At 50.2% G+C, this 21,824-nt stretch overlaps 1 protein-coding gene across 9 annotated transcripts in view; it reads left to right on the top strand.

The window, feature by feature from the left end:
• Positions 1-21,824, top strand: part of MED27 (mediator complex subunit 27) — a 204,286-nt gene that overhangs the window by 27,437 nt on the left and 155,025 nt on the right. Inside the window, exons 1-3 of one of the 9 annotated variants that reach the window (XM_085011190.1) lie at positions 4,872-5,009; positions 5,294-5,487; positions 5,597-5,702. The gene's annotated coding sequence lies outside the window, so the exon portion shown is untranslated. 9 annotated transcript variants of the gene reach the window in all.

Here is a 21,824-nt window from a genome sequence, read left to right as displayed (position 1 = left end):
GTGGTTACGATGGTGGGGAGGGGGCCTGCTCCGGCACCTCAGGCTCCTCCGTTGGAGCTCTTCTGGCCTTATTATGGCGTGTGACATACGCGTTTTCTGAACCCAGAGCAGTGCTCGCCAGTAGCACTTCCTGTGATGTGGAGGTGGTCTCCATCTGGTCACTTACGTGGTAGCCAGCAGTGACCTATGACTATTGCCGGGTACTGTGTATTACTGACGTGTAACTTGGAATGTGGCTAGTATAACTGAGGGACTACAGTTTTAATTTTTTAGAATTAAATAGCCACACGTGGCCGGTAGCCACTATATTGGGTGACATAGATCTAGAGGCTGGAAAGAACCCTGGGGCATCCAGACCAGTACAAACGCCCCTTTTTATTTCTCTGTGCCTATGTTCCTAGTTTTGACGTCTGGCTCAGGGTGTGGGCAGGAGATGGGTAGGTCTTTGAAAAGCATTGTAACAATGGGATGAGAAAGAAACCAGACCCTCAGCTGGAAGGTGTCCGTCTGTGGCTAGACAAGCCCTCCTTTCTCTCCGACGTTGTCACGTCGTGGAACAGAGTACATGTGGCATTTGGGCTAACCCTTCCAGAAACCCATGTACCAGCCAGCTGTAATTCCCCGCCTTTCTTTCCCACTCAAGACAGCTTCCCGAAATGCGGACGAGGGGCAGACACACCGCAGGGATCTGATCTAACTGATCAGTAGTTCACTGGCCAGCTCATGTCCTTTATTTGGGACACACCTCACAACTGATGACGAAAATGACTGTCTTGACACTTGAGTTGAAAAAGGATAGGATCGAGTAGAGCATTGGCAGCAGTGTGTGTGTGTGTGCGTGTGCAAATGTATGCGTATGTTGAATCTAGGGTTCCTTGGACAAGGAGCGATTGGGAAACGCGGATGGAGGCCATCTCTGAGTCTTCTCGGGGATTCATCCAGTATGTGTTGTGGTCCTACTGTGTGTTTGATGTTGTCAGTAGAGTAGTGAAGAAACATCTCCAGGTCCTCGCCCTTAGGTAGCTTCCATCTTCAGCAGGGGTTGCCGGGGGCGGACAAATAAAACCAGTGTAAATAGCATCAGGTGTTGACCAGTGCTCTAGAGACACAGTGACACCGGATGAAAGGATCAGGTGGGGTGGAGGGAGGCCTGTGGGGGGCAGGGGCTTGCGGCAGGCGGGGCCCTCCTGCAGCTGTCTGGGGAGAGCCTTCGCTGTAGAGAAACAGTGAGAAATCCGGTCTTGGAGCCTTTGAAGGCATTCTGCTACAGTTTTTTGCTGTTAGTGTCTTTTACTGTCAAAAAAAGATACCCGCCAGCTGTAATTTATATTGATTTCCTAGTGTTCTTTTCCCCGTGAGCAGAGTAGGGCCTGGACCCGGTCTCTTACAGTGACTGCCCTTGTTGGGTATCTTCAGCCAGAATCAGGTTGTAAATGGCTCCTCGCAGCCTGCCTTTGTCCTCAGCGGTGATCCCACGGCCACCCTTCCTTAGGCTGGTGTTGAGACCGCAGCCGCCCCCCTGACGGCCTCTCCCGCCCCATGTCCCGTGCGCACCTCCTGTAGTCAGACTCTTCTCTCAGCCCGAGCTTCCCAGGATCCCCATCTGCCGATACTCTGCCTCCTCGGAAGCATCCTCTCTGTGCCAACAGGCCCCGCCCTCACCCTTCTGACACGCTTTCGCCGGTCAGCTGGTTGGGACTGGAACCCTTGCTGGAACCTCGATGCCTCGTTACGTGCTCTCTGTGTGCCGTCCCAAGTAGTGCCCCGCTGTCTGTCGAGTTGCTAACAGATGTGATCAGGCCCACTCCACAGAGCAAGAAACTGCATTTCTCCATTCTCTTGGGTGTGAACTCAAGGACTCTGTGGTATTAGATTTAAGAAAGGGGAATAACTTTATTTTAAAATCATGTGAAACCTGCATGTACACGCATACGCACATCCAATTCTGGTTTCTCTTGAAGAAATTTTACCTTTTCTTATGGTTCTCTTTGGATTGCCTCCATTTCTCTCTGGCAGTGGTTTCCCTTTTCTGCTTTTACTGAGGATTGCGTGTGTGCTCAGGGTAGCGGGTCTGGGGAGCAGCCTCGTCGACAGCTGGTGGAGCAGAAATGAAGTATCAGCTGCGGTGCCTGAACTGCCGTGTTTCTTTCTCAGCCCTTTGAGATGGCAAGGTCCTGTCCAGATCCCATGGTCTGTGAGCCTGTACGCGTCTCTGCAGGACTTTCAATCAGGTCTCGCTGGCTTGTCACCGGGAAGTGCAGGGGCACGGGCACACCGACCCGGTGGTCCTCCAGCTCCATGCACGGTGTCTCCCCACACGGGGCTCCAGAATCGCCACTTGGCTGTTGCTCTCCTTCTGGCTCCAAATACGAGCACATGCGCACAGAATCTCATCCAGGAATATTGACGTTTTTCGTTGATTTTTCCCACAGTCCACAGAGCCTGATTTAAGGCCGCATCAGGATTAAGTAAGATTACCCGCATCTTCTCTCTGTCCCTCTTGTGTATCTTGTATGAATGTGTCCTATTAACTATTGATATCAAGTTCATCCCTCAAGAAGCCAAGTCTGACCTTTAGTGTCCTGCTGAGGTTGCAGTTTTATGATGTGTTTTCCCTGCAAGTAAATCAATGGAGGGAGATTCGGTAACTTTTCCTGCACAATGAGATGGCTAGGCCCTGCTGCCCTGGTAGCTTCCTGCCTCTACAGGGCACGTTCTTGTGCCACATGCAAGGTTGTTTCACCCAAATTGATTGGTCGATCCACTACTCTTAAAGGTCGTGCTTAATCACATTTCGGCAAGATTGAAGGAGACCCTAAGTTGCCTGGGTCCCACAGCTGACTTTGTGCTCTCTCCTTTAGTGCCATTTGCTTTTAGCTGCACGTCCTGAAGTTACTAAGCAGTTACACCAGTGCTTAAAGGGCAGAAACCCAGTGTGCATTTTTATCCTGAAAATTAGTCACAGCTCGTCTGCCGTGGTTTAGGAATGGTCTGTTTCGTTCATGGAAATTGTAATGCGAGTGGACGCCGTCCCAGCAGGCGGCCGGTCCCAGCCCCCCCACGCCCGTAACCCGGGTGTCGGGTGAAGGACGGACCGTGGCCGCAGAGTGGGCTGGCTCACCCCTGTGGGTGATGAGCCAGGCTGACGGGTCCGGAGGGTCCTGCTGTTGGCCTTTCATGTTAAGCCTGGTCCTGGAGAACAGATGGAGGGAAGGGCCCTCCCTGACAGTTTGGGAGGGCGGGGACCTTTAAGTTATGAGGAATCAAAGGAACAGTTTAGTTATTAGTGGCGTCTGCGTGACAGCTTGACATTCTGTAATTGTCCACAGAGACCGAGCTACTTTGGAATGGTGTTCCTGCAAATGTGTCATATTAAATTTTTTTTTTCCTAATAAGGAAGACTGGTTTGATTTGAGTAGTTCGGAATAATTTCTCATTACTTATTAACCATCAGCGGTAGGAATGGTTTTCCTTGCCAAGTGTTTGACTGGAGGGTTAGAAACAAGAGTAATTGAGATTCCTGCATTCAAGAAATACTTTTTTTCATTCTTAAGAGAAAAATTTTGATTGGAAAATCTGTAATGTGCTTTAGAGAATGCTGAGAATGTTTGCAAGGTAGGGAAAATGGGGGGCAGGGGCAGGAAGTAGTTAATTACTATTTTCAAAGTACTGTGTGCTCATTATCCCCATCTGAAAAGCAGAGAAGCAGAAAGAAGAAAAAAGTCACCTATAATCTCTGTGCTTAGTTTAGCACCATTAACACTTTAATAGTCTTTCCTTCTAGGTAATTTTTTTTTTTTTTTTTGCGGCACATGGAGGTTCCCAGGCTAGGGGTCCAGTTGGAGCTGTAGCCACCAGCCTACGCCACGGCCACAGCAACGCCAGATCTGAGCCACGTCTGCAACCTACACCACAGCTCATGGCAACGCCAGATCCTTAACCCACTGAGCGAGGCCAGGGATCAAACCCGCCACCTCATGGTTCCTAGTCAGATTCTTTAACCACTGCGCCACGACAGGACTCCTCTAGGTAAATGTTTTGTTTAGCTGTGTTCATTCCTCATATACAATCAAAACTATCCCCACCCCATTTCCTATTATATCTTAAGTTTTAAAAAATGATATTATAGCATTATTATATAGTATTCAGAAAATTTAAATTTTACAAAATGTATAATATTCTGCTCAGGGCATGTACCATAGTTTCCTATACTTCTTCCCTATTAAATTGGACGTTTAGTTTCCCACCGTTCCACATATTTATTGATGGAATAAATGTTTTTGTGTACAAAGTTTTATCTTTGCTTAGGAGTACTTTCTCAGGCTAAAGCCTCAAAAGCAGAATTACTGGGTTAAAGGGTATGGGTTTTTTTTTTTTTTTTTTTTTAATTTTTCAGGATGTGGATAAGCTTTATTATAGAACCATAGGTACCAGTTGAACTACTCCTGCAGAGGTGCGAAGTGATCTGAGATGTGTGTGTGTTTCTGTTCTTCCCTTCAAAAAATTCCACTTAGCTCTTCTTTGTATCTTCTCTTTCTCTGCTGAGACAGTTTTTCTCTTCATTTCAAAAATGTTTGCCCTTACTTGTTGGAGCGTTTTTGTCAGAGCCCTTTAACGCTGCTTTGTCAGAAAATTCCAACATCTCTGTCATCTTAGAGTGGTATGCTTACCTTACTTATTTGAATTGAAATTTTCCTTACCATTGATTTGCCAAGTAATGTTGGACTCATCCCAGACATTATTTTTGTTACATTAGCATTTCAGCAGGCAGTTGACCCTGTTGGGTTTTGGGCTGCAAGTTTAGCTCAGCCCTCTGTGGGTTGTGGTTTCCTTGTTTTGTTTTCGAAGCCTTTGCATGGCTATTCCGGTGCGTCTCATGTGTGTGCCCCTCCGTGTCTGTGACTTGGTGGTCATCTACCCCGCTGTTGAGCTGATAAGAATGTGTCGTATGCTCTTCGGTCGGACCCTGCCTGCGCCGCTTGGGGATGAAGCGAGGCGCTCATGAACAAGTTAGGAGTTTGCTTCCCCAGGCACACCTCTTGCTGCGATCTCTCGTACTTTCTGATTCTGTGGGCCTCTCCTTTCTGGTCCTGGCTAGAAAGCTGGGGCCATGTTGCCCAGCTCTGCTGTGTGCTTGGCATTACTGCATTTGTGCAAAGTACTGGGAGGACAGAGAGGGGTTAAAAGCGAGGGCAGGGTCATGTCCCTCCACCCCCTTGGCACTGCGGCGCCCCTGACTGGAAGGGAGTGACCCTCTCCTCAGAATTTTAGGCTCTTTTGGGTTCCCTTGCAGCTAATGTTGTTGTCAGTGCCACCGTTCCAGTTGCTGGGGAGCTGGGACGTGAGAGAATGGAGAGAAGAAGAAAAGCCTGGCAGGCGATGGTTTCGCCCACTCTCTGAACTAGGCGACCCCTTCCCCACTCTTTGAGGCCAGAGCTAGAGAGCATTTCCTGCAGCGCCTCAGTCCGCCCTGATGCCTGCTTCCGGGTAAGCTCAGCCTGGGGGATGGTAACGGATAAACAAGTCCTTCACTCTTCTCTGGGTCAGTGGTGCTTTGCAATCTTCCTTAATTCATCCGCTGCCATTTACTCCTCAGAACACTCAAATTCCTGCTCCATCCGGGCGGTCCAGGTTTTACAGCTGCGTTCAGTGGAGAGGCCGAGGGGACGTGCTTACTCTTCCTTACTTGGATCTGATGTGAGGTATGGGTGTTTTTGAAAATGGCTTTCCAGAATGCCTCTGCCCGGTTTACAGTCCATAGCAGTATCAGCTGGCCTGTCGCAGTGTGTGAAAAGATGACTCGTAGAAACTGTCAAAATGAGACAAACATGTTCCCGTCTTTACTCAGCCAATAGGTGAGCCGCAGCACCTTCCGGTGTTCTTTTTCCCTTAACTAGTAGAGAGAGTGGGCATTCACCGTTATAGTCATTACTTGGATACATTTCTTTTCTCCTCTTCATTTGTCCGTTCAGATCATTGCCTGTTGGTTTGCTAAGTTTAGACAGAAATTATACAGGATCGGATGTGGCCGTGAAGACTGGAGTCCTTTCAGAATGTTCAGGGCTGGTGTGGGAGTTCTATAGTGTCGGGGACTTCTTGCTTCACCATGCGTAGCTCTCATTCCCCGGTTGTCCAGTGTGGCTGCTGAAGCTCCAGCCATCCGCACCTTCTCAGTCCTAGCAGCAACCCGGAAGAAGAAGTGAAGAGGAGAGAGCAGAGGGTGCCCATCCTGGCTTTTGAGGAGGTTTCCCAGAACATGCCAGAACATATTGTTTGTTGATCGGAGCTCAAGACGCTTGGCTAGTCCTCGCTACAAGGTTCGCTGAGGAGTGTAGTCTTTTGGGCCAGGCAGCAGTGGGTTCTAGCTGAGAACTTGGGGTTCTGTTTCTGAGAAAGTAAAGGAGAATGGGTGTGCACAGGCAGTGGGAAGCGGCTGCCACAGTGTTGCTTTCTGTGGAATTGTGAGATGATATGTGTTGTAAAATAAGCAAGTGAACATAGAGGTCTAAAAAGTCAAAAAAGTGAATGACTGGGGTGGGCTTGCCTCCTACCCCTTCCACCTGCCGCAGGATCTCACCGCTCTTAACAGCCTGATGAGTAGTTCTTTAGGGTGTGTGTGTGTGTAATTTAAAAACTGTGGCATCCTACTAAACATCTTATAATTTTCTTTCCGTAATATACAGATTGTCTGCAGGCACACCATGCATACAGCACTCGCTCTGTGGATGTATCCACTGCATTTTACTCTCTCCTGCTGATAGACAGCTTAAAAATATGCTACGGAGAAGATTCTTGAACATGTATCTCAGCATACTTTGTGCAAATATTTTTCATTTGTTTTTCTTGAGAGCTACTAATATTAAGCTTTTTGTTTTGCACACATCTTCCCAATTTATTGTTTGCCTTCAGTTTTGTTATATTTTCTTTTTTTAACCCACGAAAGTTTTAAGTCACATTTTTGGTCTTTTTCTTCCTGTCGTCTGTCTCTTTTAAATGTAGAAAGTAGTTGTGAGATGGTCACATCTTTTTTCTCTCGTGTTTTCTGTGCCTTGATTTTGTACTTTTAACGCTAATCGATCCAAAATTACTCTGGGTGTATGGCGTGAGGTAACACTCTAAATTAAAACCTTTCCCTGTTTTTAATGCATTGCCACTGAATTCAGTAAATTTTATTTTTGCCTTGTTAATGACATGCTCCTGATTAAATGAAAACTGACCAGAAATGAAACAAATTAAATGAGTGTCTTCATTTGAATCAGTTCTACAGGTAATTTTCCAGCCACAGAATTGGGGAGTAAACGTGCACTGTTTTTGATCATTTAAGCAGATACAGGATTGTCCTTCAGATGTGAGGTCAGCAGATCCAACTGCAAAGCAGATAATTAGAAACAAAGTTAGCTTGCAAACTAAAGATGTGGTGCAGCAGGCAGACAGGCTGCCAATAGAGCAGTCGCCCAGGGGAGAGGGAGGCCCGCATCGTCCTCCCCGCCCGCTCTCGCCGGCGCCCCCGAGGACAGACCTCGGCACCAGCCCCTCTCCCTCTGGGGTTTCTCGTGAAAGGCCCCTGAAGAAGTGGCAGCTGTGAGAAGCAGGAGTGATAAGAGAGGAGCATTTGCTGTGCCCTTGTAAACGGTGCATTTCTAAACGAGCAGCAGCCCTGACTGTGCATTGTTGTGCCCTTTTGCGGAGGAGAAGGCTGAGCCCGTGGTGAGCCCCTGTGCCAGGCCCACAGCTGCAGCCCTGGAGCCCGGACTCAGGCTCCCCTTCGTCTCTCTCCTTCCCGCCGCTTGGCTGTCCAGCCACCCTTGGTCCTCTGTCCTTTCTTTTTTCCTTTTGGTGACCTCATGAGTCACTTAGAAATTACATTTTAAATGATGAAAGTAACAGGTTTATCATAGAATTGGGAACCACGGCAGATCTGAGGAAGAAAATGACTCCCAGCTGCCCCGGCCCGCGGTGTAGGTGGTCGCCACTCCCCTCATTTGTGGGGACCCTGTCCTCGGAAGCTCGCTGTGGCTGCTCAGGAGGGACGGGGGGGTGTGTGTCTCCGTGTGTGCTTGGCTCGTGCATGCGTTGGCCCCTCTTCTGGTCGGATGCTTTCTTGTCTTACGGATATCCATGCTCTGGCCGCCGTGCTGTCCAGTGTCGGGGCTCTCGTGCCAAGACTCTCTTGCCTGCATCATAAAGCGTGGCACTGGCGGGTAGACTAGTCCCTGTTAAATCCGTTAGCTTAAATTTCAGTTGAAGTCACCCATTTACTGTTTTCTGATACATGCATGTGCATTTGTTCTCCGTACTGAGGCGATTGCAAGAGCTTGTTCTCCTTTGGAAAATTACGCAAGATTTTATATGTAAGCTATGAATCCATTCGTATACGAGATGCATCGATAATAGCAGAGTTCACACTCGCTCACCTACTCCTAGTTTAAGAAGCCGAGCAGGGGGCAGTTCCTGTGCCCCCCCCCCCCCCCCAGCTCCTCTGGTGTCTGTGCCCCACCATGCAGCGCTCTGGATTCTGAGTCCTTTATTTCCTGAAGGTGGCCATTTCTGTCCCCGCCACCCCCCCAATGGTAGATGGGAAAATTGAGCCTTAAAGGTTAACAGAGCTGCCCAGAGTCTGGCAGTAAAAATATCTGTGATACTAGTGCCTAAATCTTGGGCTTCTGGTAGATTGTTATTTTTTCTTTCTCTTTTTTTCTCGTCATTTTCTTGGGAGTATGGCTGTCTTCCTCCCCTCCTAATTTTAACTCTATAGATTTCCGAAGAGTAAATTCAAGTGGTTTAGAGGTAGTGCTTTTATAACTGAGAGGTTTCCATTGGCCTACTTCAGATGTTATTAGAAAGCTTAGCAAACCCCTCGCAAAGTAACCTGACGGCCCCCTAATTTCCTTGCATACCCAGGGTTGGTGGAGTTAAGGTGCACGGTCACCCCTTCATACACTCAGTGCCATGGATCCCAGTGAATAATCATGTCTTGGGCGATACTTAGCTTTCAGAAAACCCAAGTGCTGGGGATTTTCCACTGCATCTAGTTGAGGTTTGGTTAATTTTCACAACGCACATCAACATTCGGATCACAGATGTGGGTTTCACTGAGCCCAGTGAAATCAGACCTCTCTTGCAGTCCTGCTGGGTGCAGCAGGGTCCATTCACAGACCTAAGATCCAGGGTCAGAAATGCTTAGCGCCTGTCTCAGCTTCTGCTTCCGTGACGACTTACAGCCCACGAGGTTGTTTCCACTGGACTCTGGATACTGGAGGGGTGGGAGCCTCGGGGCTTCTTCCAAGGCTGTTCAGTGCTGCTGGGCAGCATGGTACCCTGTTACGTGTGCAGGCTTTGGAGTCACACACACATCTTGGCTTTCCTACTCTTAGCTGTGACCTTGGGCGAGTGGGTCTACCTCTCTGAGTTCGGTTTTCTCAGCTGTGAAGTGGGAACAGCATTCGTACACAGTCTTGGGCATAAGGCATTTAAACAAGGTGTAAAAGGGATGTCCGTGAGACGGTTTGTGTAAAGCTCTCCTCGCAGGGCCGGGCACAGCGTGTGCCCTAATAACTGTAGCTGCCAGTCATGGTTGCCCGTGTCACCACCACTGCCATCTTCAAGCCAGTCTCCCACTTTGTCCAGGAAGAACTTGAGTCCCGGATCTCATGGCCACTCAGAGGCTGAGCGGAGACAAGCCTCCCCGTCTCCGGGCTCGCCGTGTGCAGCGCTCTGCCCACCCGCCACCTGCCTGCCGCGCTCACATCCAGATCACTGCTCTGTCACCTTCTCGGGCTCTCAGCAGTGCGGTTCCTGCCTCCTCTCTTGAGCCGGCAGAGCCTAACAACAGATGGTGCTGTTTTGAATTAAAACAATTTAACTCAAGATCCGTCAACTGCCAACATCAAACACCCTTAAAAGAAGGAAAGAAACTCATTATCAAGAGTATTTAAGCAAAGTAGGTATTTAATCTCTCTTAATCATTTGCATTCTTGAGAAGAAGAAAGTCAGTGGCAGCTGCCTCCACAGGCCAGACCCCGTGCATGTGCTTGCACATAATTGCTTCGGACTGAATTTCCCCCTTTTCTTCTTGCCACACAACACTAATTTGGACTTCGGTCCTAAGTTTAAAATTTTATAACGTAGTTTTCTTTTTTTTTTGGTCCACAGATCCCTTGGCTGCACGTTTCCCAGGAGCAGGGGTTTGGCTGGTAACTAGAGCTTTGTCAGCAGCACACAAGTGCTGCTGGCCACCGACCCCGTCTCCGGGTGGGGGCTGGCAGCCCTGGGTGAAGAGCTCTGTGGGCACCACCCTTGGCTCTCAGGACAGCAGCTCGCCCGCTCTGAGCGGAAGGCTCCCAAGCTAAACAGGCCCCTCCGCTGGGCTCTCCAGAGCGGGGCGTCCATGCAGCTGCTCCTCACCTCCTCCTCAGCCTCCGGGCTGGCCGTGAGAGGTAGTGGCTGCGGGAGCCAGGGAAGCAGGCACACTCCCAGTCTGTGGGCCCGAGTCTGGGCTCCCCCGTGCCTGTCTGCTCTGCTGCTCTCCGCCTCTCAGCCCTCCTGGCCTCCCTGACGGCCCAGGGTGGGCGCTAAAGGACGCTGATCTTGGCGCCCTCTCTTGACCTGCCTCTGTCCTTTTTATTTTGCCCTCCCTGCCCCTCTTCTGCTTCTTTTTGTTCTTCCTTTCCCCTCCCTTTTATCCTTTTATCCTTTTTTTTTTAAATTTGTCTTTTTAGGGCCCCACCTCCGGCTTCCCAGGCTAGGGGTTGCATTGGAATACAGCCGCTGGCCTACACCACAGCCACAGCAACGCCGGATCTAAGCCGAATCTACAACCTACACCACAGCTCATGGCAATGCTCCATTCTTAACCCACTGAGCGAGGCCAGGGATTGAACCTGCATCCTTGTGGATACTTGTTGGGTTCGTTGCCACTGAGCCATGATGGGAACTCCTTCGCTTTTAGTCTTTGCTGCCTCTGGGCTGGTCGTGTGAGTAATGCTGCCACTGCCTGGCACTGCTCTGGGGAGAACTCGTGAGCGGCATGCACTGCAGCCATGGGGCCCTAGGTCCTGGCTGTGCGACCAGACTTTCCCACTCATTCTCGGTGTGGGGCAAAATGACCAAGGTGAGCTTCTGTTATCTCAGAAGTGAGCAAAACCGGAGGGGGTGGAGGGAGGGAAAAAAAAAAGAGCTCCCACTGTGCCTCAGCGGGTTAAGAGCCTGACACAGTGTCCATGATGCCTGTTTGATCCCTGGCCTCACTTAGTGGGTTAAGGATCCGGCGTTGCTGTGGCGTAAGTCTCAGCTGCAGCTCCTATTCAGCCCCTCGCGTGGGAGCTTCTCTGTGCCGCGGGTGCGGCCCTAAAAAGCGAAAAACCAACCAGCCAAACAAGGGGGCAGATAAAGAAGTTGCTGGGGCCTCCGTAGGAGATCCCGAAGTGCTGGGGTGAGTGGGGAGGCAGGTGCACGTGCCAGGCATGAGCCAGCTCGGGAGAAACAAGACCTGCTGAGTAAGTGTAAACTTCGTCACCTTCCTCACTTCCTGTTGGGGCCTTGGGGCCCTGATCCAGATTTCTCTTCGTGAGCTAAGAGGTCAGGGTGTCGTCCAGCTCGGCCGTCTGTCCCGCCAGGGTTCGGCTGAAAGGAACCTTGCTGCCTTAGTCTTTGTTTGCCTCATCACACTTCCGCACAGAGTATAGACGCGCAGCCTGCTTCCGGCTCTCGTGATGTGTCACAGGCAGGCTCCCATCAGGTGACACCTTCGCCGCGTGGAGCTGCCTGGGCTCCCTCAGCCCCTTTCATCGTGGCCCCACCGCTCCGTCCCCCCGTCACATGTATGTGTTTTATAAACGGCGGCTCTGTAGTCACCTGCCTCGCCGTCTCTTACCTCGCGTGGTTTCAGCCGTCCTCCCAAAGGGAAATAAAGCAAAAAGGTTGGCAGCGCTTGCGTTTTCATCTTTTAATAATTCAGCTCCCACCTCAGGGAAGAGCGTGTGGCTCCGGCGGCTTGAAAGGCCTGGCTGGGTTCAGCGCCGATGGGCCCACGTGCCAGGACGCACGCTGAGCCCCAGGAGCTGGGATCTTGCAAGGGATCCATCGTCTTTGACCACAGTTTGCAAAGGGACGTGTGAGCAGTGGATCCCGGCGTGGCGTGAGTGTGACCCGTGGCCTCAGGAAGTACGTCTGGGAGAACGTGGGCGGTCTGTTTTCTCTCTGTCAGGTCCTCCTCCTTTTTCATTGACACTTGACCCTCCTGTGGTCTTAGGAAACCGACAAACAAAAGCCCCCTAAACACAGCGTCAGGATGTTTCAGAGCCAGAAGAGAGGCTGCAGGGCAGTGTCTTTTAGGAAACTGGCTCAGGGCGCGATTCTGCTCAGGTGGACATCTGATCCTGGTTCCTCTTCCTCGTCCTTGGACAGCGGTGTCCTTGTTTACTCTGCAGCGGACCCTCTGGAAAGAGGCCTCCCCTCCTCATGTGACCTGGACCCAGCGTGGCCTCTGACCTCACACATCCCCGGGGTGGGGGTGGGGGTGGGGAGTGGAGGAGCGCAGCCCAGTGTCCACGACCGTGAGAGCCCACCTGGCTCTCCTCCCTCCGAGAGGCCCGGAGCCCGTCCTGGGACTGCGCTGTGGCCGCTCGCGGTGGTGATGGCAGATGTCTGTTGAACACTGGCATGTGCCAGGCAGTGGGCTAGGTTTTTTGTATTTAATCCCCACAACAACCCTAAGGCCCTAAGGTGTATGTACAGTTATTATGATCATTCTTGTTGTGGGGGGAGCTGAGAGCTTACGCTCCACGGTGGGCAGGTGATGAAATCTGGCCCCAGGCCCGGACCCTCCACGGCCCCTGCGCCCTCTGCCTCTCAGCAAAGCATTGTGCTCAAGTGGTAAACGGCAGGTTCGATGGCAAAGCATTTGAACATCAAATCTGCTAATAGTTCTGTTTGTGTTCTTTTTTCTTGAAGCTTGAAAAGTTCTTCTGCCATCTAAAAATCAATTAACTCTTTATTCCACGGGGAGTTATTTTGGTCTATGACATCAAGTTGAAAGAAAAAAGACCAAAATATTACCACTTAATTTGAGCCCTTGTTCAACCAGGTGGACTTTCATGTTCTTGTTCTGCGCCTGCCACGGACGTGGCGACTCTCCCTGCTTCTGCAGCCTGGTCTCCACCTGCAGTCAGAGTGTCCCCCAGCAAGGAAGGTCCAGACACGTGACTCATCTGCTTCAGGGCCTGCAGGGGCTCCGGTCAGAGCCAGAGTACAGGCGTGAGCTTGCGGTGGCCGTCACCACCCTGTGAGACCCACCCAGCTCTGGGCTCCCCTCTCTCGTTTGTGGGCTCTGCTCCAGCCGTCAGCCTCCTTCCTGATCCCATACATTCAGGGCGTGCTCCCATCTCCACCTCAGGGCCTCTGTGCTGACCGTTCTTCCCCTAAATATCCCAAATATCTATATCCTCATTTTCAGATCTTTGCTCAAAATTTATCTTCTAAGCACCATATTTAACACTGTAGCACCACCACTTCTAGCTTCTCTACCCTGTACATTTTTATTTATTTTTTTTTATTTTTTGGTCTTTTTGCTATTTCTTGGGCCCCTCCTGCGGCATATGGAGGTTCCCAGGCTAGGGGTCTAATCGGAGCTGTGGCCACCAGCCTACGCCAGAGCCACAGCAACGCAGGATCCGAGCCGCGTCTGCAACCTACACCACAGCTCACGGCAACGCCGGATCGTTAACCCACTGAGCAAGGGCAGGGACCGAACCCGCAACCTCATGGTTCCTAGTCGGATTCGTTAACCACTGCGCCACGACGGGAACTCCTACCCTGTACATTTTTAAAACCGTAAAACGGGAGTTCCCACTGTGGCACAGTGGGTTAAGACCCTGACCCAGCAGCTTGGGTCACTGCCGAGGCATGGGTTTGATCCCTGGCTCAGGAACTTCTGTGTGCCGGGGGTGTGGCCATAAAATAAAACAAAGCACTATAACGTGTTTCACCTGCTAGCATACTATGTATTTTACTTTTTTAAAAAAGAGCTTATTATCTGTTTTTCTTTTTCTTTTTCTTTTTTCTTTTTTGTCTTTTTTGTCTTTTCTAGGGCTGCTCCTGCGGCGTATGGAGGTTCCCAGGCTAGGGGTCCAATCGGAGCTGTAGCTGCCGGCCTGTGCCAGAGCCACAGCAACGCCAGATCCGAGCTGCGTCTGCAACCTACACCACAGCTCACAACAACGCCGGATCCTTAACCCACTGAGCGAGGCCAGGGATCGAACCCACCAACTTATGGCTCCTAGTTGGATTCGTTAACCACTGCGCCACGACGGGAACGCCTTACCTGTTTTTCTTTACTAGGAAATATTCCTCATTCATTTCATTGATGTAAGAAGATGCCACATTTTAGGAAGTGGCCCATAAATGTTTGTTAGATGAATGAATGAGTGAGTGAGTGAGTGAAAGAAATAGAAGGCAGTGTCGCCTTGGTGAAGCCACTCTCTCTTTGGGCCTTGTTTTCCTTAACTACACAGTAGTGTGCACTAGATGAAGTGCCACATCCTCCTGACGGTAACCTCTGTGGATTCTTCACGCCTTGGTCGTGTTGTTGCATCCCCCTCCGCCCAGTGGGAAGGTATTCGTGGGGCTTCGGGATTTAGCCGGTCTCGGGGCCGGGGGCAGGTTGGTGGTGACGTGTCATTGCTGGATGCAGAGGTCTGCACCCGTATCTCATTTCTGGCACAGGAACGCACTCTGGGGCGGCCCAAGCTTGTGCGCGAGAAACTCGCCGCCTCTGCCCGGGGCCCAACTGCTGGGGCCTGTTTTGCCTGCTGGCGTTTCGTGATAGTCTCAGAGGCCCTTGGCCACGCCATCACCAGCATGGCAGCTCTGGTTTGCTCTCAGCCACCGAAGCCTGCCCAAGCCCATTGTTGCCGCAGTGCGTTTGCCCTGCCATCTGTCCTCTTTGCCATCCGGGCTGTGGATTTTGAAATAGGAGTTACCATCCGCACCGTGGATTTCAGTGGCTTGCTGTTTGTTTTGTATACCAGTAATTGGTCTTTCAACTGCTTGAACCACTGTCTTAAAAGCCTAACTTACTCTCGTTCTGTATAGATGCCTGGGGTGATTTGTGTCTGAATGAGCTGGTTCCCAGGTACGGAACTAACCACGGGCTGGAACACCTCACACAGCAGCTACCGTTCATGCTTTCATTCCGTAGGTGACACTCGGTCAGAAAGTCATTTCTGAAAGTGACCGGTACATAGTAACCACACGTGTGGTGAGCCCTTCGGTGAGGATTTGCACTCGCTTCACAGCTGCTTGTTTGCGTCGAGACTCAAGCTTCCGTTCTCCACGAGGCGAGGAGGGCTAAGCACGAGGCCCAGGGCGTGCTTATTATCCAGCAGCGTTATTCCTGCCGCCCTTGCGGTCGGCTTCGCCTGCTCCCAGCCCTGTGATCAAAGACACACTCTCACCCTTTCTCCTTCCTCGCTCACAGGCTCCCCCGGCCTCTGCTTTTTCGCATGCTCTTGCTTCTGCTAGGAATGGCCTTCTAGCCAAGGCTTTCACCACTGGGGCTTTTTGTTGAGGCATTTGTCACAAAGTTCATGAATTTACAGTTTAGGGTTATCTACTTAATGTCTATCTATACTTACAGGTTGTAAGCTCCTGAAGGCTCAAAGCTGTATTCCCAGCACCTAGCACTGTGCATGGAAATAGAATCAGTACTACTGCTGCAGTGAGTGATGTGTTTTAGTTTTTGCAGACAACTCTATGAAATGTATGTGTATTGTATATATATCTGTTTTTCAGATGAGGAAACTGGGATAAAAAGAGGGTGAGTCACTTGTCCAAGATCATTCAGGTTGTAAAGGGCAGAGCCAGGATTTGAACCCAAACCGTTGTGTCATATTCTTTCTTTTTTTCTTTTTTCGGCTGCCCCATGGCATATAGCGTTCCCAGGCCAAGGATCAGATCTGAGCCACAGTTGGGACCTATGCCGCAGCTGTGCCGATGCTGGATCCCGATCCTTAACCCACTGTGCCAGGCTGGGGATCGAACCTGCATCCCATTGCTCTAGAGGTGCCACTGATTTTTGTGCCTCAGCAGAAACTCTGCATCATATTCTTCCGTAATAAATGGGAGGTGGGTGTTCCTGACATGCTAATTACTAATAACTGTTAAAACATAATAACACACAAACCAAAAGCCCTGTGTACCGATGCATTCAAGTATTTGGGAAAATGAGATATTCTTATTTATTACATGTTAGCCAGCTACCATTCTTCTTTGGTTTTCTTCAGGTGTTTCCAAAATATCTCTTTTTCTTATTTAAATAACCCAGTTCACAAATGTAATTGCATCTTTTTTTTTTTTTTTTTTTTTTTCCCCTTTCCTTTTGAAGGGAAGGAAAAAAAAGGTCTGCAGGTCCTTCATAGCTGTATCGCCATCGGTCACAAGGTCGCCTCCCGCTGGGCTAGACTGGGAAGATGGTGGGCGGGAGGGTGGGCTTCATGGCCCCCGACTCCGAAGCCACGTCGAAGCTTGCTTCATTGCCTCTGGCTGCGCCAGGGGTTGTGTGCCGGTTAAGTTCTGGCTAGCTGAGGTTTGGGGCTGGTTCCTGCCCCCGCCCCTCCTTAGCCTGCTTCGGGCGCCGGCGCAGATGCCTGCTCCTTTGTGAAGGGGCTCCTGGGGGCCTGGGTGTCCTTGAGCTTTCCCCTGGAGAGGGGGCCATGCCTCCCCACTCTTCTTAAAACTTTTATTTTGGAAATATTTCCAGCTTTCAGAAAAGTTCTAAGGAAGCAGAGTGCCTGGAACTCTGTATGAAGGCTCTCTAACTGGGCTCACCACGTTCCCTTCATCGTGGTCACTATAGCGTCATGATTATCATTCTTGCTAAAGCAGTGGAGAGTCGGTGGCCTGTACCCTGACCCTTTCCTCCTACGAATGAGGGGACCCCGTCTGCGGCCACAGTCCATAACAGAAACGCTCTTTTGAAAGAGCGGCGTTTCATCCTCACAGCGCTTAACTCGCTCTCTTCTGAACCGCTGCGCAGTCTCCTCTGTGGGTTCAGGCTGTTTGCAGTAAAGGCCGGGGGACGTCCTGGTGGGTAGGTGTCTGCCTGGCTGTCTCGTGCGTTTCTGGAGGAAGGGCCTCTGGCCAAGGGGAGCTGCGCTTACCATGTGCTGGATGTTACCTGCTTGCCTTCCGGGGAGCTGGCCTGGCTTACACGCCCCGCCAGCAAAGAGCAAGTGCCTGCTTCTCTCCCTCACACTTGATTTTATCTAGTTTTTACATCTCTCCTAATCGCATGGGTGACCCCCTGTGTCACCAGGTGTCGGAGGCCGTGTGCCATGAGGAATGTCCAGCGGGGCCCTTCTCATGGGGAATGAGTTTTGGCAAATCGAACAGGAGAGAGAGATGGTCCAGGCCTAGGACCAGCCAGGGTCAGCCATCACGTGTGGTGACAGTGTGGCCGGAGACCTGCTGCTGGCCCACCCACAGGTGCCCGAGGGCAGCGCAGGTGTAACATGCAGCTGTCCCGCAGGAGGCTCCCCTCCCGCGCTCGTCTGCCAGGGTATGCCCGACGGATGGCCTTGCTCGCCTCTCTGTCTGAGTTTCCCTGGTGACTTCGAAGATGCCTTCACGTCCTTCAGGTCTCGGCCCAAGTGACACCTTCTCAGAAGGGCCTTCCTGTGTAATCCTGCCGCCCGCTCGCCCCCATCTGCTTCCCCACTCTGTTTTTCTCCACACCCGTTATCAGGCCAGTCACCCTGTGTGTCTCACCTGCTCCTTGTGTGCATGTCTTTCCTGCCCCCGCTCTGGGACTCACTCTCCATGAGACTGGGACTCTGTTTTGTTCCTGCTTTTTGCCCGGTATTGCACTTAGAGCAGGGCCAGGTACACCAGATTGGCAATGCATTTTTATTATTACCATTCGGTATTGAATGGAGGAAATTCTGTTCGACGAGGCTTAGTAATTAAATTTGCAGAGTTGGGCTCATCTGGACCTGAGATCAGGTGTGTGACTTTGGGCAAGTGGCTTAACTTCTCTAAGCCTGTTTCCTTAAAGGTGAAGTAGGGTTCATGGGAACACCTTCTCCTCTGTCGGGTTGTAGCCGGGCAGTCTAGACACTTAGAGGTTGTTCCTCCTGCTTCATAGGTTGTGTAGACTGGGAGTCCTGATTTGTCTTTTCTGTTTCTGTACTGCTCACCTGAGGTGAGTGAGTGAATGTGTGTGTGTATATTTATCTGGTGAATTTATCATGCCGTGGACGAACTAGGGCACCTTTGCAGGCGGGTAGTAGGTCTGTGCTGAGCGGAAGTCTCAGCACAGAGAGCCTTTTTTCACTCATGACAACTGGATGTTTTATAATAAAGACCTTATGTGATGTCCTCCTGCCTTGAGCCTCTTCCTCGCTGACGTGTGCTCAGAGCCACACAGCAGAAGGGTGAAGGCTGTAGACGTGCCTGGTCAGGTGCGCCTGGGAGCAAAGGCAGGGACCCCCCCACCCCCCACCCCCGACGTTAACTGGTACAAGAGATTGTTGAGGAAGCAAGGAAGCTGCCGTGAAGGTCTTTGTGGGGGCGTGTCAGAGCCCAGGCTGTCAGTTTGAGACCGAGCTCTCCATCATCTGCTCGTTTTTAGCTGTCTTTCGGACCTGGAAGTGAGGTATGCCTTGTGCTGCTTCTGCAGACATCGCTGGAGGACGTTTTTCGTTGCATCCTTGTTCAGAGCACTGTGATGGGATCAAAGTGAAGGCAGGCTTTGTTAGGAAACTGGTTGTTGGAGAAGTGAGAACCAGAGTTTGTTTTACTGTCACCATCATGATACGTGACTTTCGTGACCCTGAATCCTTGAGTCTGATACACTTTGATGAATTTATAATCTTGATTTATGCATGAGCAGTTTACTCACCTGCCATTTCTTGCCTGAATCTAATAAAAGTAATCACCTGTTTTCTGTTCCAGATCTGTTTATATTTATGAGTGCTAATGGTATGTTATGCCTTTGGGGGAAGAAAGGAAAAATTCCTTCCTGATGCCTGAGCTGGGGCGGGGCAGAGCCGTAAGCTGCATTCCTAACTCCCATGTATTTAATAAGATGGCAGTATGCACGATTCCACATCTATTCAGACGGGCTGTGCTGTGCTGCTGCTGCTGAGATTGGCACTGTTATATTATTAATAGTCCTGATCACATATGCCTTGCATTTAATGTAGAACATAAGAGGCTCACCTAGCATGAATGAAAACCCTCAAATTGAAAGTGTAGATGCTATAAAATTTTTAAAGAAGGGAATGTGTTATGGTTGAACTTTTGAAATAAAAATAGTGTATTTTTAATCACCAAGTTAGGCTCGTCCTTGGATTCTTGAGCGGGCGGGGGGCTCGTGAGGGAAGGAAGGCAGGTGTCTTCCTCTCACTTTTATGCCCAATGGAACCCAGAGATTTCTACAGAATACCGAGGGTCCAAGCTCCACTGGCAGAAATGCAGAGGAAATGAGAAGGAGTTGAGGAAGGCAGCCATTCCATTATTAACTCATCCAGTCAGGCCGCGATGGTGGAGATCTCGGAACAGTTGGAGATTTATATACACAAATGTATGTGCTGAAATACCACACTCCGATGACATTCGATGGAGGGTAACCTTTGATGATGAATTTTCTTGCCCTTTTTAGGGGAGTGGAAGGGGAGGCGGGTGGTACTTCACAAGACTCTAAATTTACCAAAGTTTTTCAAATCTGAATTTTCTGAGAAAAAATGTCAAATGATTGTAGATCCCAAAATGCCTTTGTTGACATTTTCATGGTGCTTTTGGAGCCCAGTGTGGTGTGCAAGCGAAAAGAAAAGCGATTTCTTGTCTTGGTAATAATGGTATTAAATCTGAAGCCCTGGACCAAACAACGTCCCAGGAATCGTCCTGATTTATACATTGTGTGTGATCTTTTCTTAAACATTGTTAACCTGTGCCCTTTACAGACGATGCCAGGTCAGAAAATGTCAGGGGAACTTCGGATTGCTTTCATAAGCAGGTAGAAAAAAATACCGTCCTCAAAATCCAGAGGCTGTGACGGCCATTCTGAATCGAGTGACATGTTTAGAGCCCAGCACCATGCGAGAGGCAGCTTTGGGCTGGTGGGGGAGGAAGAATATTTGAGCGGCAGTTTACTCCTCGTCGGGACCCGTTGCAAAGGAGACCGTGTGTGTGCTACCTGTCAGGCTGCTGCGGACGCCGATTTAATCCGTTTGCAAGGTGAATTCTCAAAGCAGGAAGGCTTTTGTGATGCTTCCTCACACTTAGACGGTTTATCACGGACTAGAAAGAAGGCTTAGCGTGGGCCGTGGGGCCAGGCGCCGCCCGGGAGGAGAGTGGCTCGACGGAAAGTCTTCTGGGGGCGGGCAGGAGACACCAAGAGCGAGGCTGGGCGGCAGAGGCCTTTGCCAGAGCGAGAGGAAGCAGGGAGAAGGACCCGAGAGACGGGCCATTGCCGTCCCTACAGATGGGCTCTGCCTGCCGAGCCCTCTCCGCCCCGCAGGCAGTTAGGTCTGCCTTTGGTGACTTCTTCTGCACAAAATGTTACTTGCATAGGTGAAAATGAAAAAGTGTCATCCCGTTCAGCCCACCATTTAGGTCACTTGAAAAAAAAAGATTTAAGTGGAAATGAGAAAAGAGACAGTTCTTTGGCAGAGCCGGAAGCGGCGTAGCTATTTTCAACCCTGTGTTTTGAAACAACATTGGTTACTTCGGTGCAGCTCTTTCAGAAAGAAGAAAAAAAATCAAATGCGTGGGCTTGGTGGGTGGTTTTGCCAAATTATAGTCCAAAGTTGAACTCAGAGTGCCACATCATTTTATTTCAGAAAGTTTACTTTCTTGGTAAACATCAAATGAGAGCCTATAAAAAGGAACATAAAAAACATGATTTTATTTCATGAGGCGGAGACCGTCTCTCATTCCCTTGCGTGTCTCTAGATTTTTTCCATTGTTTTTCCGTTTTTCAAGGTGGTGCCCTTCCGTCCTTTCTCTTGATTTGGAGCCTTGGAGCCGGGTGGGTCCTCGGGGCTCTTGGGCTAATGGCAGAGCGTCCTCCTTGGCCCGGCGGCTCTGGCGTGCAGCTAGCAGTGCCCTCATCACCTCGCCCACCACATCCACCTTCTGAAGGCAGCGCTCACCAGTGGAAGAAGCTTTCTGCACCTCATTATTTCTGCAACCTGAGTGAATTTGCAAATTAATTGATGTGTGGGAGGGAAGGCATCTGCTATTATACAAACCTTTAGCTGTCATGCCGTAAAACTTGAAATATAATTAAGTGTTACTATAGTAAACGAGTAAGTTCCCAGGTGACGACGCACGTTTTGTCGTGTGCAGAGGCTTACATTTTCAGGACCTGCTTAGCTTTGAGGCTCTATTTCTTTTTCTATTATAATTCTTATCGTCATCAAAGGAATACAAAGAGGCAAATAAGTAAGCCTACCAGGTTTATGACAGAGGCGTTGGTCCTTTGTCTGGTTGTTGCACATGCCCCTCTCTGGAGGGAACTCCTTTAGGCTCTTGTGGTCGTTTCTTTGGATACCTGCCTGCACGTTTCTAACCAGCTGGCTTAGACTGCTGTTTTAGATGTTCTCTGTTGACTCCACTGTGGAGGAGAAAGATCGAACCCTCGTGTCCCACTGGCTCCCTGTTGGCCTACTTTAATTGATGCTCCGTGTTTATACTGTCAGGACTGTGAAGTGTTCACAGCCGAGCCGGATAGTGTGCTACGACTGTTGTTTCTTTTTGTGCAGGCTGGGGCGGGAGGCCGTCTCGCCCTTCGGAGATTTGTCCCCCGGTTTTCACTTGTCCCTTAG

This window comes from Sus scrofa, chromosome 1 (assembly GCF_054392235.1).
Source record: "Sus scrofa isolate SSC_HxYL_T2T_F1_AM1 chromosome 1, Sscrofa_HxYL_maternal_Yorkshire_Landrace_v2.0, whole genome shotgun sequence".
In the NCBI taxonomy this organism is placed as follows: Eukaryota; Metazoa; Chordata; class Mammalia; order Artiodactyla; family Suidae; genus Sus; species Sus scrofa.
Note: the sequence above shows the minus strand (reverse complement) of the source record. Positions and strands in the feature narration are given on the sequence as shown.